This window comes from Microcebus murinus, chromosome 14, assembly GCF_040939455.1.
Source record: "Microcebus murinus isolate Inina chromosome 14, M.murinus_Inina_mat1.0, whole genome shotgun sequence".
Classification (NCBI taxonomy): Eukaryota; Metazoa; Chordata; class Mammalia; order Primates; family Cheirogaleidae; genus Microcebus; species Microcebus murinus.
Window position 1 is genome coordinate 44,563,025 of NC_134117.1, and position 20,408 is coordinate 44,583,432.

The window sequence follows — 20,408 nt, forward strand, 5'->3', positions numbered from 1 at the left end:
TGGTATGCTATCCCAAGCGAAGGCTTTCAGACAGCCTCTGAAACACTGGATCACAGAATGTTCTCAAATGTTGGGCATAAACACAATGAGAGTGGCAGTCAGGAGCCAAAGGACTGTCTTCCCAGATGCACACAGTGGAAGAGGCTGTTAGTCACAAACTGATCCATGCACCACCCCCACACACTGATAGAGATTTGATCAATATCATTTATTTTTTAAAATCAAGATTGATCATATATGGAGCATGTTTTGGGGCCTCATGTGCATGCACTCCAGGGTTTGTACATATATACATAGAGTGCTAACTGAGCTCGCTTACCTCCTACCAAAAGCAAAGATGGCAAGGTTTAAACACATGTTCTTTTATTCATGTGTGCTGAAGGCACAGCCATTCTTAAAGAAATGGAAAAACTGCCTTACAAACATCACTTAAACAGCTTTCAATCGTTAATCTGTTAGTCTTGGTTCCAATCAAGCATTGCCTATGTAAGAGGTGACAACGTCGCATTTAGACATTGTTGCCATCTTCATACAGACACCAGCCTTGTTACCTTCTAAACCAATATATAGACACATGACAGACACTTTTGAAGTACTTACTTCAAAGCCTCAGAATTTGCTTTCTTTCTCAGGCATTAATAATATTTTTGGATATTGAGTGGGCAGAAGTGTGGGAAGGAGGGAATTCTCAAAAGGAAATGAATAAAAGCTGCCATTAAAAGAGAATTGGGATTCCCCCAGCCCACTGCCTGCTTCTGAAGGGGAAGAAAACAAGACTTTTGAGTCTTGAGAAAGCCTCCCCTGGCCTGACCCCTCGGAGCAGGCTGGCCTTTGACACAACCCTGCCCCTACCCCTTCCCTGAGACTGAAGCCCATTTCAGGGCCCAGACAGAGGTTTCTATTGGGTAGATTTTTAGAGGATGATGACTTAAAAGGAGATATCAGGATCTTCCTATTTAAGTTAATTTTTGTCATGAGCTGGGCTGAATTGGGTTTAGGAAATAGTTGTTTTATAATCCACAGGTAAATTTATAATGTAAAGAGATTAGCTGGTGAAGGAGAAAATTGGAGAGGAATGTACACTTTTGTCCTCAAGCCCCTTGATACCATCTACCTTTATATATCTGAGTGCAATAAAGGCTTAATTTAAGAAATTATTCTATCATCCATTAGAATAGCAACAAGGTTTCTTCTTGCAATATGGTAACACTGGATATATTAAAATACTTAACCAAAATTAAGGGTTTTTTTTTCCTCTTGTTATATTTGAGCCTCATTTGTGCTAGTTTCTTCTTTTCCTGCCCTGACACCCTTGAGGATTTATGACACAACCTCCTCACTATGGAACTGAGCCTCAGGAGGCCCATGTCAGAATCTCCAGTTGGTGGTGTTAAGAATCACTGCTCCAGTATTGTGATGATGACAATAGTGACAATGACAATAGAGTGCTGGTATTCATAACTAGACAAGCTAGAGACTTTTATGGCTTCCCAGATTCACAGATCCCTCCAGCATGCAATTTCCTCCACTGGTGCAAACAAATAACAATGCAAGACAGTGAAGGTGCATTGGGTGGCAGGTCCTAAGTGGCTGGCTAGGCTTGTTCACCAAGCGAATTGCGTCTGCCCACCCACCTTCCAGAACCCCAGGCACATTTATGTCTCAGCAAAATTATAAATTACTCCAGATCACTTGGGAAATGCTGAGACTGTGCTGTTAAATCTGTGAAGGTCAAGGGTCAACTAAACAGTCAAAGACAAATGGGTGTTCCAAATTGCAATGACAAGTCAAAGAAGTCTTCGGGATATATATTTTTTTCTACTTGAAGTTGGTTCAAAGAGTCTTATGCATAAAATATATTGGCACTTAAGAAAAATAATACATCTCATTATAGTAGGGCAGGGCATCAAGTCTGCAACAAGCTCCGTTTCCTACGGAGTATATACAAAGTTTCCATTTCTCAGAAGCTTGTCGGTTCTACCTGAGAGTGTGATTATTAAAAAATTCTAAATTAGAGCTATTAGTATATGTGAGAAACTGTAATTAGTCTGAAATCACAGCCATAAGCCAGCTATAACAGTTAAAATGACAATTTTCTGTTTTCAAGTATGCGGAAAATGCATGTTTCTTGTTACTTCAGTTGGTGAACTACTGGCTTGTGACAAAAGTCCCAGTGCTGGAGGATGGAAAAGTACTTCCTTGGCTTTTCAGCAAGGAACAAACTCAAGACAAAAAAACCCCAGCAGGATCAACTAGTGTCAATCAGCCTCCACTGTAAAACCTTCATAGATCCTCAAAACCAAACCTCATTTTCACCGCAGCTGGGTAAATATTGAGGCAACTGCAGGAAGCCGCTTGGGCTCACTGCTGCTAGGGCTCCAGAGCTTCTACTTTGAGGCATGTTTTTCTTTTTGTCCAACTATTCAGCATCACCACTAGCAATATGGGTCACTGTAGACTGGTAACCTTAAATCATAGTATTTATAGATTTTAAAACATCAAAACATTTATTGGGCTCTAATGTTTGCGGTTTCACAATTGCTTCGGATCAGTGGGCTCGGAGATTAAACCAATCTACTCCTTGTGAGCCAAATCCAGAATGGGAAATTCCTTACTTTTCATGTCTCTATTTTATTAGCAGTAAAAAGAAAATAAGTTCACCCAAAATTTCTGATTTGGTTTTTTGTCCAGCAGAACTAGTCCTTTCTGGGTATAGTCTACCTTTACTGCAGAAGGCTCTGAAAGCCCCTTAATCTGAAAAGACCATTATTTTCCCTTTGAAGAAGTTGCAAATAGTACTGATTAGCTACATGCAATAGATAACATAGCGAGGAAGCCTGATGTCATTATAAGTAAGAGAACTATGTGTCCTCCACACTACTCAGCAATAAAGAGAGGGGAACCTTAGGCCTTCTGATTGCAAGATTGTTCTTTTTTAAGCAGCAAAGGAGGCAAGAAAAGCTTCATCTTTCTCTGCCGCACCCCTTTTAATAAATAAATAAAAATAAATAAAAATGTCCATAAAATTTGGATTCAGTCAAAAGGCCACACTCAAGGATCCAGAAAGCCACATGTGGCCCCAAGGCTGCAGGTTCTCAGGCATCCTCAAACTGCGCCCGCAGGCCACCTGCGGGTGTTTTTGCCCGTTTGTTTTTAATACTTCAAAATAAGATACGTGCAGTGTGCATAGGAATTTGTTCATAATTTTTTTTAAACTATAGTCCGGCCCTCCAGCGGTCTGAGGAACAGTGAACTGGCCCCTTGTTTAAAAAGTTTGAGGACCGCCGGGCGCGGTGGCTCACGCCTGTAATCCTAGCACTTTGGGAGGCTGAGGCGGGCGGATCGCTCAAGGTCAGGAGTTCGAAACCAGCCTGAGCGAGACCCCGTCTCTACCAAAAATAGAAAGAAACTAATTGACCAACTAAAAATATATATACAAAAAAAAATTAGCCGGGCATGGTGGCGCATGCCTGTAGTCCCAGCTACTCGGGAGGCTGAGGCAGTAGGATCGCTGAGCCCAGGAGATTGAGGTTGCTGTGAGCCAGGCTGACGCCACGGCACTCACTCTAGCCTGGGCAACAAAGTGAGACTCTGTCTCAAAAAAAAAAAAAAAAAGTTTGAGGACCCCTGCATGCACTCTCGGTGGGGGTATACTGCCCCTCGTGGGGCAGATATTGGTCCTTACCAGGGGAGGGTGGGTGAAACAATCTTACCTATCACACATTATTTTTATCCATAAAGTACAGCTATACATACAGCACATGAAGAGAGATACAGTAGACCTATGGTGTTAAGATTTCACAGGGATTTCATGGGGGTGGGTGGTGGTGATTAGACAAAAAAAAATGTAGAAAGAGTCCCCTTAGGTGGGCGATGATAATGAAATAATGGTTGAGAAACACTGTTCTAAATATTGGCAAAGTAACTGTTTTGAAACTTCCAGCCAAAAAAAAGACACAGTTATTATTCTTGAAATAACATGAGTTGTTTAAATTCAAGCTTTCAATAACAATTATTTTCTTTTTGAGGATAGCCATTGCAAATTGTAACAAAGCAGAAAAGAATTGTATGTGGATACAAATATTTTATAAAATGCTTGTGGTCTTGTTAGGAATGACTAAAAACTTCTCTCAACAAGTTGATCTGGTCATTTTTTAGGAATTCACAAACTCTTTTTCTTATTAAACCCATCATTTTATATATATATATATATATATATATATACACACACACACATACATGCATTATATAAAATTATCTTCTGTCAAAATCTTAATCACTGATAATTTTATCATTGCTGATGAAAAATTTAATAATCTTAAGGATGTAATAATCCGCATCCTTTTTGTTAAGCTGCAGAAAGCTTGTTTTGTAGAATAGTGTACAAACTTTTAAAAGCATGCATGAAAAATTGAACAAGCTGTGTACTGTTACATGATGTAATAGCAAAAACTGAGAAAAATGCCACCTGCGACTCATCTGTTTTCCCTCCCAAAACTCCTTTCAAATAAGATTCTGCAGGTTAAACATCAAATATTTCCTTCATTAAAAAATATTACCAAGGTATATTTCTAAAATATTTCACATAGTTAAGGAAAGGAACATTCTTTTCTGAATATCTAAGATTCCTTTTTCCAGGATCTTCTCATGCTACTTCAAAAAAAAAAAATGCGAATTATATAGACAACCAAAAATGGCCACTCCACTACTGAAAAGAGGGATAAATAAAAAGCTTTCACCCAAGTAGTTGTGGTTCGATTGGTGACAAAGCTTTTCACAATGGAGTCTGACTCATCTCTAATGATAAATCGTGTCTCCTTTCTTCCAGTTTCTTCTTCTTAAGTAATAGTGCACCCAAGATTTTAAGAGCCAGGAAGACAGTTCTGCTGTCTATAAAAACTTTTAATTTGATTTGTGCAAGAATAAATCATACTCACAAAAAGGGACTGGCACTTCTCTAAATTAAAGTAATCCCAATAATTACAATCAAACTTCTTCAGTTAGCTGAAACAAAGCCAGCAGAAGCATTAACCTAAATGTCTGCCTCAGCATGAGCCAGAAAATGCTAATGTTGACATTCAGGCTTAGGAAAAATTATACAGAAAAAAAAAATGGCAAAAAAAAAAAAAATATTCACATTTCAGTGGAAGGACTTGAAAGAAATGAAAATCTGGGGAAAGAATTTTAAATTCCACATTCAAGTAAATAAGAGTCTTCTATTCATTTGGGGACTGTCATTTTGTAACATGAAAATAGTTATCTTATTTTCTGGAATAGCATTGTCATAGCTATTCAGCTCTTTTCACAGTTGATATAAGAGCTGAAGGGAAAATGTAAAAAGTGGTGTGTTAAAAAATTCGGTAATTTAATGTGATGCAAATCTAGTTTTAGACTTCTCATGTATTTCTTAAACATACTAATTATTTAAACATTATATTAAAACTATTTTAAAGTGAACAATAAAGATCATCTTCAACTGAGAACCTCAAACCATTTTATGCACAGATAACAGGAATTCAAGTTATAGGATTAGGTCAAATTTCTATCAGATAACCCATTAGATAATTCAGAATTACTCTTAATATATATTGCAGTAGTATATGCACCAATACCTCACTGGCCTAGATGAGAAATTTTGCTTTTGAAATTTATAGAGGAAAATGGAAATTAATATGTTATGGACAACTATATGCTCATTAACTTTTATATTATGAAAATATTATCCAAATGAAATAAATACTGAGGAGTTTTATTTCACAAATTTAAAAAATTCCTATTTAATTTGCAAAAATATGGTGGAATTGTAATATATGATGCATTAGCCATATGCTGTAACTTCAAAAAATATCTGAATTCTAAGGCACACTTCACATCATGGAACAAACAAGGTGACATTTCATTTTCTTTTGTGTCACCATTTCACTTGTGTACAGTGACTAAAATGCTCCTATAATGTGTGATTCATGATGAGTCATTCTCATAAGGGAATAAAATTAAAATGTATTAGCTTAAGGAATAAATTCTAAATTCTTTCCAAAAATCTGAGCACATCAAAAATAATTTTGGATAAATGTCATTTACCTCTGAGCAGGGCAACTGTGGTTACTTACACTTAATTCGGTGTTTTGCTTTAACCATAAGGCCACTAACCCTGGTCTCATATTTGCATTGGGTCACATGTCCTTTGACAGTCATTTTTAGAAGTAGGTATTTCAGGATGATGATTAAAATTGAGTGAGGCAAAGAAAAGGGCCAGTAGCAAACAGGATAATAAATAATAGGAGATGTATTCTCTATAGCATTCCAAATTAAAACAATCTATTGTCTACCACTGAAGAAAAGTCTTGTATGCTAGAGTTTCCTATAGTCAGGTGCACAAGATTCCTAACAACCAACACCTCACAGTTTCGTGTTTGTCAGCAGGCTTTATGCCATAGGTCATTATCTTTTGTTTCCATGGAAAAGAAAATCATTACTCATATTAATTCCATCTGGCTGGAATACTTACCTTCTGGCCCCCATGTTGTCCTTTTAAAAGGCTTCCTCTTCATTATGACTTTTGCTTTAACCACTCTGCTTGTTAACAATCGTTCAATTATTCATTCGTTCATTTAGTCATTCAGCAAACATCTACATACTCTATTCTATATGCTATGAAATCCACTAGACACTGGGCCAGATAAGGAGAAGGAATGTTCATATATATTTAACATACACCATGGTTCTGGTGGGGAAGGTTTTTTGTTTTTTTTTTTTAGACAGTCTCATTTTTTTGCCCCTGGCTAGAGTACAGTAGTGCCAGCCTAGCTCATTGCAACCTCAAACTCTGGGACTCAAGCAATCCTACTGCCTCAGCCTCCCAAGTAGCTGGGACTATAGGTGTGCACCACCACATGGGGCTAATTTTTTCTATTTTTAGTAGAGACAGGGCCTCACTGTTGCTCAGGCTGGTCTCGAACTCTTGATCTCAAGTAATCCTCCTGCCTAGCTTCCCAGAGTGCTAGGATTATAGGCATGAGCCACTGTGCCCAACCTGTAGTTACTTTTTTAATGTAACTTTTACATCTGCACTTAAAACTTCCAAAGGCAGGGACTACCTTCTTCCATATAGCAAATAATAAATATATTAATACATTTACTGCTGGATGAGACATGTATCAAGAATGTCTATATAAAATAACTTGTACACTTTCTTAAAATAAATGGTATGCTTAAAATTATAATCTCTGTGCTATAGTCATTGAAACAATAATTTTTTTTTTTTTTTTGAGACAGAGTCTCACTTTGTTATCCAGGCTAGAGTGAGTGCCGTGGCATCAGCCTAGCTCACAGCAACCTCAATCTCCTGGGCTCAAGCAATTCTGCTGCCTCAGCCTCCTGAGTAGCTGGGGTAGCTGGGACTACAGGCATGCGCCACCATGCCCGGCTAATTTTTTCTATATATATTAGTTGGCCAATTAATTTCTTTCTGTTTTTTATAGTAGAGACGGGGTCTGGCTCTTGCTCAGGCTGGTTTCGAACTCCTGATCTTGAGCAATCCGCCCGCCTCGGCCTCCCAGAGAGCTAGGATTACAGGCGTGAGCCACCGCGCCTGGCCAGAAACAATAATTTCTAATCAAAACACTTAGCATATATATTTCAGTTTAATTTTTTGTTGGTTTTCTACATTTCACTGACCCCAGTTGTTTCCATAAAATTCTTTACACACAGCACATAGAAATCTCTGTTAATGGTAAGTGAATGAGCAAAGACAAAAGCTAACTAAAGGAAGATACATAGTATCACAGCATTTGTTCTCTGGTAATACATTTTCAGAGAGCCATTCCCAAGGGAAGCATAAAATAGGCTATGAATACAAAAATGAAACTAACACTTTAAACTTGAAATGTCATAATTATATTGACACTATATTAAAATAGAAATTTACAACAAGACAACCTACTGTTGGAAATTTCATGTATCAAAAATGCACCCACAAGAAGTTTAAAAACAAACAAACAGATATATGCTATAATAGCATTGATTTTTCTTGACATACCTAATTAAGAAATATCACTTTTGGATTAGAACTGAAAATTCATTGTTACGTCAATTAATCCTGGGAGCTAAGGATTATTGACATTAATCCTAGCATAGAAATCAAAGACTTGGGTTTCAGAATGAGTTCCATTATCTCCTCGGTATTTAGCTTTGAATAAAACATGTAACACTCTAGCACCTCAGTTAACACACCTACCAAAGATGATGATACCTGACTTGCTCCCCAATGTGGTTGCTGTGAGAATTAAATTAATGAAACTGCAAGTAATTTGAAGCTAGCCATGCCCTATTTAAATCAAGAGGTAGTGAAATATACGGTTCTCCAAATAAGAGTAGTCCAATGCACAACTAGGACAAAACTCTACCAGAGAAGCTGCAACGTACAATTTCACTTGCTGTTAAAAATCTCGAGGGACAGCCTCTGCAAGATAAGGGGGTGTCTTCTAGGTCTGTCCCCCTGAATCTTTACTCACCATGTATTTATTGAGTGCCTGCTGTGAACCAAGCACTATTTTAGGCCCTAGGATTATAGCAATGAGAATATGATGCACTTGTTCCTTTTTGCCATGATGCTAACTTCTAGCGGGAGAAAAAAAAAACAAGCAACAACAAAAAAAAGTAGCTCAAAATTAAGTGCCATGTGATAATAATGCAGGATCGTGAGAGGAAAAGTCAGGGGCAAAGGGTATGTTTTTATGGGTGGGAAAGGCCTGAGATAGTAACATCTGAGAAGCAGGAAGGGAAAGATAAGAAGAAAATGTCAGCCTCCTTCACCTTGATTTCATGACTATACCAGGGGTGAACACGTGACTAAGCTGACCAACAAAAGATTCCGTCCTGGGAAATCTGGAAGCAAGACTCCAAGACTGTTGATCTTATTAATAGCTTAAACTATGTAGGGATGTAAAGGTGGCCTGGGGCGGCTTGTTTCTGCTTAGTGGGCCAAGATAATTGATCATCTGGAAAAGGAATGAGAGCAGTGAGACAAGAATACACACAGTCCTGGGGAGATGGAGTGATCTCAGCTTTGCATGGCTTTCCAGTTCCTGGTTCTAGTCTCTTCTGAGATAAGACAGTGTTAAAGCCTGTGGGGTCCATGAGGTCCATCTGGATCCTTCAATAAATTCTCTTCTTTGAGGCATAAAGTAATAAAGATAGATGTATTCTTTCTAAAAGATGGTTATTACATGTGGGTTAAGTTGTTATCTGAGCTCTACCTGGAAGTACATCCATTTATTAAATAAATTCTAAACACCATCAGCTAAGAGAAAGCATGGTCCGGGAGAAAGGTACGTGGGATAAAGACATCATGACAATGAGACTAAGAGACACCATGGTGAGAACGTCACAAAACTACACAAAGGACATCTTGGAATGTCTCAGTAACTCTAGAAATTGGGCAGATTCCTGCATCTTGGCACCTTGAATGGAGAGTTCATGGGATCAACATAGCCATTGGCTTTAGCTTTACTTGGATTTCCAAAATAACTCTACTTTTGAAAAGCCTAACATGATAGTGGTGATTTGCTTGTTTAAAGTCTTCAGCTGTTCTAATGTGCATATCCAAATTTCCCTCCAAACATACTACAGAAATATTTGCATGAGCATGTATTCTTATATGTCTAAGGATATTGACCTATAAGTGAAAAATTGGGAATAACATAATGGCAATTGGTTTACTAAACTATGACATAGTCATAATGGAACATCATATAGTTTAAAAGGCAACCCAATAATTCTACATGTATTGGCATGTAATGATGATCAAAATATACTGACAAATAGAAAAAATAGCAAAGCTTCAGGAAAGAACATACAGTATTATCTTGGGTTCAAAAACAAGCGCATGCACACACACATATGTACATGTACACATGTAATCAGAATATGCAAAGAAAAGTCTGTATGACTCTCCTCCAAACTCTTCATTGAGGAGATTTTATCTGCTGGGGACTGAAGGAGAATTTTCATTTTCCGATTTGCTAGTCTCTACATTGTTAACGTTTCTCACTAGTGTGCATCACTTTTCTAATCAGTGAGCCAATTAAGCTCAATCCAGGCCTGTGCAGAAAATAAAAAATAGATTCAACAGTATGAAAGCAGCACACAAACTCTCAGCCTTTGAAATGTGAGCTAATATTAAATTTTCTTTCTCTCTTTTTAAAACTGAACCACTGTCCTGTAAAGAAAGAAACCTAGTGATTTTTACATCTTGTTCATAGAAGCTGGCAGTTTTAGAAAAACACAAAGTGCTGAAAGCACTAAAAATAACCCCCCTACCACCACAGTACCCAGCTTTCACTGAACTCTCTTTCTATAAATATCTTAGGAATAACACTCAGACTCCCTGGAGTACTCCTCAAAGTGTGGCTAAAGAGGAAGTCTCACTACTTACTAGGCTGGAATATGGCTTTGACACGGGGAGGAGCTCCTTTGGGGAAGGAAAAACCGGGTTGTCATAGCGCCCTGCCAGGCTTTTCCCAAAAGGCTAAATTGGGAGATCACTGTACTTAGGTTAAAAATAAGGCACAGACTTTTTTCCCCCCAGATACAGGGTAACTGAATTTTTGCTTTATTTGTGAGGATTCTTATATCTGGTTCTTTGTCGGGGCCCCTCCATTTGTGAGCATGAGAAACAAAATCCACTTCCTTAGGGCCAGGCTGCCACAGATTCGTGTGCTCCTAATTTGTAAACACATTTGTAGTTTATTCGGGAATATGACAGTCGAGCCAAGAAACATCCTCTCACTTCCCCTCATACTTGTGAACACCACACACCAATTACCAACTGTTTGGCTATAATTTTTTTTTTTTAATGTCTTTTCTCCCCTTCCTGTGAATTTTGGACTCATGTGAGATACTTACAAAAATAAAACAAAATAAAAGAGTTCCCATCCCCCAGCAACTGTCTGGCTTTTTTATTGTGTCTGAGGTCCTGCATTACAATTACAATTGCAGAAATATACCCCAAATCCCACCTTAATCCTTCTTACTTTAGGGATAACATTTCCTCAGGACACCATCAGTCCACAACATGAAAAAATTCCAAGAATGTTTGGATTGGCTGTGTTCTCCTTAATAAGAAGGGTTGGGTTTTTTGTTTTGTTTTGTGTTTTTATTAAAAAGATAAACCCTGCAGTTTTATTAAATTACAAAATGCCTCATAGCAGGCGTGGACACAAAGAAAAGGGGGGGGGATTACACAAAGAACCCAAATCCATTTTATCTATGAATACATTATTTATGGTTTCAGGATGCCGAGGGTAATATAATGCATGTTCCTTCATTCTGCCCTTGACTAGTCTTTGGGTGGAGAGAATTATTAATAAAATAATTAGATGACCAGAGAGCATGGACAGAATGTAAGGTTTACCTCTTCAGCCTTTGAAATCTTGCCTTGCTAAAGATTAAAATTCCCATTTATTCATTCATTGGGCCGTTTACTCAAGAAGTTGAAAGCCCACTGAGCACTAGACTGAGGTTTAAAACATTACATTTCCTTTTACTTATTTTAATGATGCTTAAAGCTGTAGAAGCCAAAAAAATGTTGGGTGACAACCCAGAGGTAACTCATACCCCACATACCAGCATGAGTCAGCTTGCCCTTAGTGTGGCTTTGCCATGGTCACTGAAACCAGTAAGTATCCGGTAAGTAATCTTTCTAGTAAAATGTCCTCTTTTAAATAGTCCATGAGGGACTGTGCTAAGAATTGCACATTTAACTACAGTGAGATACGTTTTTTTACCCCTCATCTTAACAAATATCAAAAAGTCTAACAACGCTCTATGATGCAAGGTGTGGGAAAACAAGATTTCCCATACATTACTGATAGGACATATAGGACAAAATGGGAGACACTCTGAGGAGGGAAATTTAACAATATCTACAAAATTACAGTGTGTACATCTTTTGCCCCCAGACATCCATTTCTAGGAATATATCCTACAAAAACAGTGACAAAGATATTTGTAAAAGATATTCACTGCAGCAGTATTTGTAAAAGCCTAAAGACTGGAAATAAGCCAAATGTCCATCAGTAGGCAAGTGGATAAAGTATTTAAATGAAATAAGCACTTCCACATACTGGCTTGAGCTGTAGTGAAGAACAAGGCATCCCTGCATAGAAGAAGTCAGGTCCAGGAAAAAAACACAGACAGGTAGAGACACACATACAACCCCCCCAACACACACACACATGTTTGTACTCATAGACTACCTCTGGAAAGGAATTAGTAACAGTAATGTCTCAGGGGAGGGATTTCCTTTTCACTGGGTATCTACCCACTATTTCTGCCTTTTGATTTTTGTATCATATACATATATATTGTTTTTAAATCTCATAAAATTGTAAAATTCTAAAATTTCCCCTTGTTAATTCCTGAGATATAAATTCCATTCCATTTCGCACAATGCCTATCTTCTTCCACCTACTTAATTAAAACTGTCACAACCTTTAAAGTTCAGTTCAAATCCCAGCTCTGGCTTTGTGCTTTCCCTAGTCTCAACTCTTCTTTCTTCTAAATTTCGGCAAGACACAAAGCCCATGCCTGATTTTTACTCAATAAGCTACCTGTTGTGTTGTTGTTGTTTGACTTCCCTCTCTCCCAGTAAGAATGTATACTCCTTTAGGTGAAGGACAACGGAGGTGGAGAGAGGGCTGGGTCTACACCTCTTTCTGTGGCTTGCTACGGTGCAAAGCACACAGGAGGCTCTAGATACTTATGAGCTGGATGCCCAGAAATTTTCAGAAAGCAAGATATACTGAGTAGAAGGCACTGTCTAGAAAGCAACCCAGAGGAGGGGAGCAGGCATCAGTAATTATCCGTCTATGCTTTATTCTAAGAGCCCACGCAATGTGTCCTGGCAGGAAAGAATACTAGTCTTGCCATGTTTCACCTTGTTTCGAGATAGTACTTTTAACTCAATGGATTATCTGATGCCTATGCTGTTATATAAGAATTTGAAATTAGGATAACATTACTGTTTCTGAAAGGTAAAGAAGAGTAATGAAAAGATGATTGCTAACTCTTAAATGTGTAAAATAACATTCTCCTCTGCCATCCTGCCATATGTCTTCTTCCTTCAGGACCTCAATTGAAATATTGCTTTCCATTTTTCTCCCATATTTAATCACCATTAATAATCTTCAACTCTGACAAGTTAACAAATTCTTTCTTTAAAAGGTAATGACTTTGCAACGAACTTCAAGTTATCTCTAACTGGCAGTTACACATATGAAAATATTATTAGACAACTCACTTTAAAATAACAGACTTAAATTTTAATCTGAAACACATGCAGATAACAAAAAAATGTAAAATAATTAACTTCTAACCATATTTTCGTATTTATGAAGCTGTCTTGATTATTTTGTTAGTGTTAATCTATGCTACTACTTAACCTAGGACAATTGAAAACTCTAAATATTCATTACTGATGTTTATGAATTTCCATATTGCTTTGCCTCAGCAAACAATATTTTAACACAAATCCATTTTAAAAATCCTCAAGGAATTCAGTGGGAGATGTATAGTTATCTAATTTGAGAGTTAACTCAGCATTGTAGGGTGTAGGCAACATTTCTGGAAATGGAACAAAGTGCCATATTATCTTGGCTAAGATCGTCACTTCTTGATTCTTCCCCAGAAATTTCTCTTAACTTACCAACGAAGACTTAAAAAAAAAAATTAAACAACCATAATCAGTAAGTATAAATGATACATAAAATAGGAAATTGAAATCATGATGAATAGTGATGATGTTGGCATGAGAAGAGGATCAATAAAAGAGCGTAAAAGCAAGCTAGGTGTGGTTTTAGAAAGACATGATCAGCAGCATCAGATGGATCGGGAGAAAGGATGGAAACTGAACGATACAAGGAAGACACCAAAGTTGTGGGAGAGAACAGAAAAGTGAGAAAAGAGAACTAGCAGCATCAGAAATTATCTGCTTAGGGGTAGCAATTTCATCCCATCTCCTAGCTTTGTGTCTCTGGGGAGATTACTGGTGTCTCTTGTTGAACTAAATGTTTTCTGGAGGTAATTCTAGAAAACATGAATTCTAGAAAACATTCTAGAGTTCTTCCATGGTTCTAAGTCAAATGAAGAAAAAAATAGTTCTAGAAAACTGGAGTTTCTGGTCAGTTTTGTGCTAGCAAATGTTACAGACCTTGGTTATGAAACCTGGAAAAAAAAATTGAAGAAGGCTTCAAGTCTGCAAGTATAATGGCAAGAACAATTCTCATGATTCTCATGAATGTGGAAAGATATTTAAGAGATTGAAAGAAATACTAGATTTAGCCTAAAACATTCATCAAGCCAAATGAAAGGGTATTGTATATCCAGATGACACATAAGGTCCAAAGATCAAGGATAGACCTAAGAAGGGCACTACAAATTAAGAACTGGTTATATGATATTTAGATTTCCCCAAATTCAGGACATTGCACAATAGCAGTATCACCTCAGTTTATATCATTAAAATTATATAATTGGCACAATCCTAAGTCTGTGCCATTATCCATTTATAAGATAAGATGATGCTATAATGAGTTTTCAGAAAGAGGGCTCAGCCCAGAGGGACTGAGAGATTACAGGCTCTGCAAACCAATTTGCTATTCCTTGTTGTGACTTCCAGAAAGCAAAGCTCCTCTGCAGACTCCAAAAGATATAACAGATATTATAACCCATATCTGGATAGTCTTTTTATTAATTTAAGTACAAAGTGTTTCCACATTCATAATTATAGTTACCATGCAATATTATTGCAATTCTTTATTTCATTTCTATCCTGTGAAAGCAGTTGTATTTCTCTAGTGTAGAGTTAATCCCTGAAAGAAAGAAGTAGATGCACAAAAATGACTGCCCATTTAAAATTTTAAGACAACTACAAGGAGCTTTGTGTAACTCCAGGGTAAACTGTCATATTCCAGTATATTCTGTACTGCTTTAACTTAGCAATGACTGACATTCCCTTCCATTCAACTGCCCCATTTATTCCTACACAGTCTTCATTTCCTTCAGACATATGACACCTTCTGCAACAAGCAATTGAGCTTAATTTCTGAAATGCAAGAGGTAGAACACACACACACACACACACACACACAGTAAATGTAATCACATAAAATAAATATTCATATCAAAAGAAAAGATCAAGGAAGAGCACAGAATCAGGCTACTTTATTTGGCAGATCCTCACACAGTGCTTCCCAGAGCAAGTGATGTTTTAACTTAGCCCTCATGACAACCCTACAGAGCAGATAACAGTAACCCCATTTTACAAAAGATAAAACTGAGTCACAACAAGGTAAAGTAACTTGTCTAGGACTTGAAACAAAGCATACTTTTAACCATTACCAATGCTGCCTCCCGTTCTCTACCATCTCCTTTGTCAGTTCCCTCAATGAAACTCTTCGAGCAACTATTGTAGTTAACCAGGAAAAAAGTGTGTGTGTGTGTGCGTGTGTGTGTGTGTGTGTGTGTGTGTGTGTAGAGGAAAAAAGAGAGGGCAATTTCCCTTACTAAGTAAATTAATCATGTGTTTGTGAAGAGGGCAGAGAAAAAGGCAAGCTCTATCTAGCCAAACTTTTAAAAATATTATAAAATCCTGTTTTAGGAACCGCCAACAATATGGAAGGTAGAGCATCTTGACATCATAGTCCTAGATTTTATTTAATTTCTAAGGAAAAAAAGTATACACATTTCCTTTTAGTGTGAATTATTAGCTAAAATAGAAGGCATGGCCGATGGAACACTCAGTGAGTCTGAAATGACACAATGAGCACCATTTTCTCCGAGGACAGGTTCTCATTACTTTTTCCCAAGGAGGAAAACTTCTCAAAGGAAGTATTTGAAAATATTCACAGAGGCCATTCATAATAACCAACAATAACATAAAGTTTCATAAATATAAAACTATCTGTTTTAGTAATCAATGAGTCTGGCCAAGCTCGGTGGCTCACGCCTGTAATCCTAGCACTCTGGGAGGCTGAGGTGGGCGGATTGCTCGAGGTAAGGAGTTCGAAACCAGCTTGAGCAAGAGCGAGACCCTGTGTCTACTATAAATAGAAAATAATTAATTGGCCAACTGAAAACATATAGAAAAACTTAGCCAGGCATGGTGGCGCATGCCTGTAGTCCCAGCTACTCGGGAGGCTGAGGCAGCAGGATTGCTTGAGCCCAGGAGTTTGAGGTTGCTGTGAGCTAGGATGATGCCATGGCACTCACTCTATTCTGAGCAACAAAGCGAGACTCTGTCTCAAAATAAATAAATAAATAAAAATAAAAATAATCAATGAGTCTAAAACCTGAATCTTAAATCCATTTTTACCTATTTTCCAAACAACTTTAAGTTTAATCATTCAAAATAAGGGCTAGAGCTCAATTTATTAATACCATTGACTTAAAATACTTAAATAGTTAAATATATTTTATTAGTTCACATTGATTGTAATAGTTTTTCTCATATATAGCTAATACTTAAAATAGTATAAGATTATTATGCTAATTACATTTATACTATTCTTCTATGGTTATAAACAATAAAAGAGGTCCACAGTCACAATCTTATTTAATTCTTACAACAATCTCATGAGGTAGACAAAACATTATCTTATCCTCGTTGTTTTATAATTTTATATTTATTTTTTTTCTATTTTTAGTTGGCCAATTAATTTTTTTTTATTTTTAGTACAGATGGGGTCTCTCTCTTGCTCAGGCTGGTCTTGAACTCCTGAGCTCAAATGATCCACCCGCCTCAGCCTCCCAGAGTGCTAGGATTACAGGCGTGAGCCACTGCACCCGGCCCTTATCCTCATTTTTATGGATAAGAAAACTGAAGCTGAAAGGGGTCAGGGCATTCTATAATCACAATTTACAACTTCTGTTCACATCACCAACAATTTTATGCCAAAATCCAAATCATACACAGAACAGAAATGTGTAACTGTTAAATTCCCCAATAGAAATATCATTGGCATCGCCAGTTCTCAAGGAGATTAAATAAGAAACCAAATCTCTGTTACCAGTCCTTCTGAATGATAGAATTCTTCAGGAAACCAAGCTAATCAAACATTGCCACACACATAATTGAGAAGGGCTTACTTCATACACAAACACCCCCCATCATGTTGACTAGCATATACACAAAGAACCATAGTTTTCCAGAAGATGTTACTTACCGTGAGCTTAAAATATTTAGTAACATTAAAATAGGCTTCAAAAGCTATAGTCTAAAACATTAATAATTAATATTTGGCTTACTGTTTATGATTCAATAACTTTCCAACAGGGATAAATGTTGTATGATGTTCTTACTATTAATTTGCCGTGGTTTAATATTTTATTCTTGTTCTTCAAGAGTGTAAATACTAGAAGAACAAAACATTTTTCTTATGACTAATGTACATGCTATTTAAAGAGCAAATCCTTCATTTCTTCATTAGGGAAAAGGTCTAATATTTATCCCTGAGGTACATAATTAGTTGAACTAATGTTTACAACACATTTTAAACTCAATGAAGCACTTAACTATATTCCAGACACAAAAACAGATTAATCTGCCTAGAATTCCAGGCAATTTGGCCATTTAACTTAGATTCTACTGAGAACTATTACAGTTTTTATTAATTCGGGAAGAATGGAAATTATATGTTGACTTTTTTTTTTTAACATCAAATCCAAATAGTCTTACCACGATTGACATCTGGAAATATAAATGAAAGAGAAGATCAAACACAACACACATACAGGTATCATTAGAAAGCATGCTGATAAAGACCTAGCCTATGATAGGGCTTTCATAGGAGCGGGATTGTTGACTGTGAATTCTTTCTGGGGTCACTAGGTGGCATATTACTCTGGGTTGTCTGCACAGGTACCTATAAGGAGCTTGTTATCAGGGACCTCAGAAGAGGACATAGAATACCTTCAAAAAAATAAGCAAGAGTACCTACTAGGCTTTCCTAAAGAAGCTTTCTTTTTTAATTGAAGTGAACTGAAATTATTCTAATTAAAAGAACAGAACTGTTCAATAATCTGCTGTATCATATGAAAAAGAAAATTTACTGAAACTAAAAATCACAACAGTTAAATCATATGTAAATCACATATTTTTGCTAAGAATTATAAGATTACAAAATGTTATATTTATATATTTTATATATTCATGTTTTATATAAATATAATATTTTACATTATAAAATATTCACGTATCTTAAGAATACAGAGGCTTGTTGAAAGATACATAAGCAGCTTTAACTGTATCATTAATAGATTCCTTCCCTGTAAGTAATAGAATAAGAGGCATTTACTGGTTGTGATTCCTTGAAGGCCTGGTATAAGTGTATTTTGAAAAATTTCAGGGTCATATGGTATTTTTGTACAGAGAAAGGGAAATATATATATGTATGCTTAGAGTTTTTTAAAGAACATAGAAAAGATGTGAATTTCTAAAAAGTCTAAAGCACTAAAAAGAATTTTAAAAATGTTTATATAGTTTCTTCTCTTTTTTGCTTTTTTTGTATTTTCTGGTATTTTTATGACAAACTATTACTTGTATTCCTAAACGACAGTAAGATATACTCTCTAAATGATAAATCTAAAACAAAATGGCAGACTGGAAGACACAATATGAGTTAAAAACAAATTGTATTTGATGCCACAATTATGTGTCAGTTTTTTATATTCGGCAGAAAAGCATAAAAAACACAGCACATTATGGTTAACATATCTTTGGAGAAGTCATTGCTATCATGAGGTGGATTTTACTTTATAACTCTATTGTCATTTTCATGAACTGGCAAGTTTTTTTGTTTTGCTTTTATTTTTTACTCATACACTGGATTTTATGTCCTTTTGTAACTTCTGCTTAATGTATCAACTAGATCATTCTAAATATTGTCAATGTCTCTTAGGAGTAAAGGTTGCATCACTTCAAATTATCTATAATTTAGGAGATGGTTTGTTAAGTTAAATATCTATTTCTTTAATTGTATTCTTTCAGCAATACCATGATACCATTTCTCTTTTCAAAATATTACACAATAAATTGTCTACTTTGGATTTTTTGTTTGCTTGCCTTTTCAACATAATATTTAATACCTGAATTTAAAATCTGAATATTCAAGGATATCTAATACTGTGCAGATTGAAAATGAAAAGGTATGGCCAATACATGCAATAATAATTGTCCTTTATTGTCAATAAAGGACAATTATGTTAAAAAAATAAGAATCAGATTGAAAAAACAAAAGAAAGGGCTATGATGAAAACAAATTTAGAGAAGGAATTAGAAATAATTTCAAGGTCATCCAATTATATTTCTACATTTGGTTTGGTCTTATTTACAAGTTTAAATTGGTGTACACTGCTGATTCTTAGGATGCCATTTACAAATTAAACTAAAAAAAATTGAAAAGAAGATATGTACAATTCATATATTTATTTTGACTTTGGTTTAACCTTGAAGAAAAATATTATCTTCCAGAACTACACAGAAGTTTTAAAATTATAATTTAGCAGTACATTATTATTATGGCATATCGCAAAAACTTAATGTCGTTATGTTTCTAATTTTAGTCATGAAAATACAAATTATTTCTGAGCTATGAATTTTGATTTGAAATGTTAATTATTCACTACTATATTTAACTACATTTAAGATGCCACTGATTATGACATGCACCATTTTTAATAAACACAAAAAGAAAAATATTGTCAAATTGTGACAATTATCACATGAATGTTCAATTTAATCTTTTTGAAAAATTACACTCATTTATAGACTTTTATCATATATGACCTTTATGTATATGTAAAACAGGAAAATATAAGTGAAATAAACTGGTTAAGATAGTCTTAAAACTTCTTCATATTCAGATTCTTACTCTTCAAAATCATCAACACCTTGACTTCAAGTCATCAATGCCTTGTCTCACGTGTAAAATCAACCTTCATGCCATCAAGACGGTAGAAGATGCAGCATTTCTTAAAGTGCTCCACAACTGTCTCCAGAAACTTTTTCCAACTTGCTCAAGCTCCTCTCTCAAAGGATCCTTAAATAGTTTGTTGACTGAAATTTTGAGGCATTGCAGTCATAGTACCAGGAATAACGACCAAGTTTGCACACGTGAGAGCAACGACAGCTACAATAAGCTGTTGCCTGGACAATAGCAAGGAGGGGACTTATTCCACAAACACTAAAATGTGTAAGATACTCTGTTGCTCAGAACTGAGGAAACATGATATTCATATTCATTTCTTGTTAATCTAATCTACAACTAAAAATAGGAGTCTTCATACATCTCCTAACCCATGATTATAAACTGTAAGCTAATTTTTGTGCTATCTCTACTAAGTATTTAATA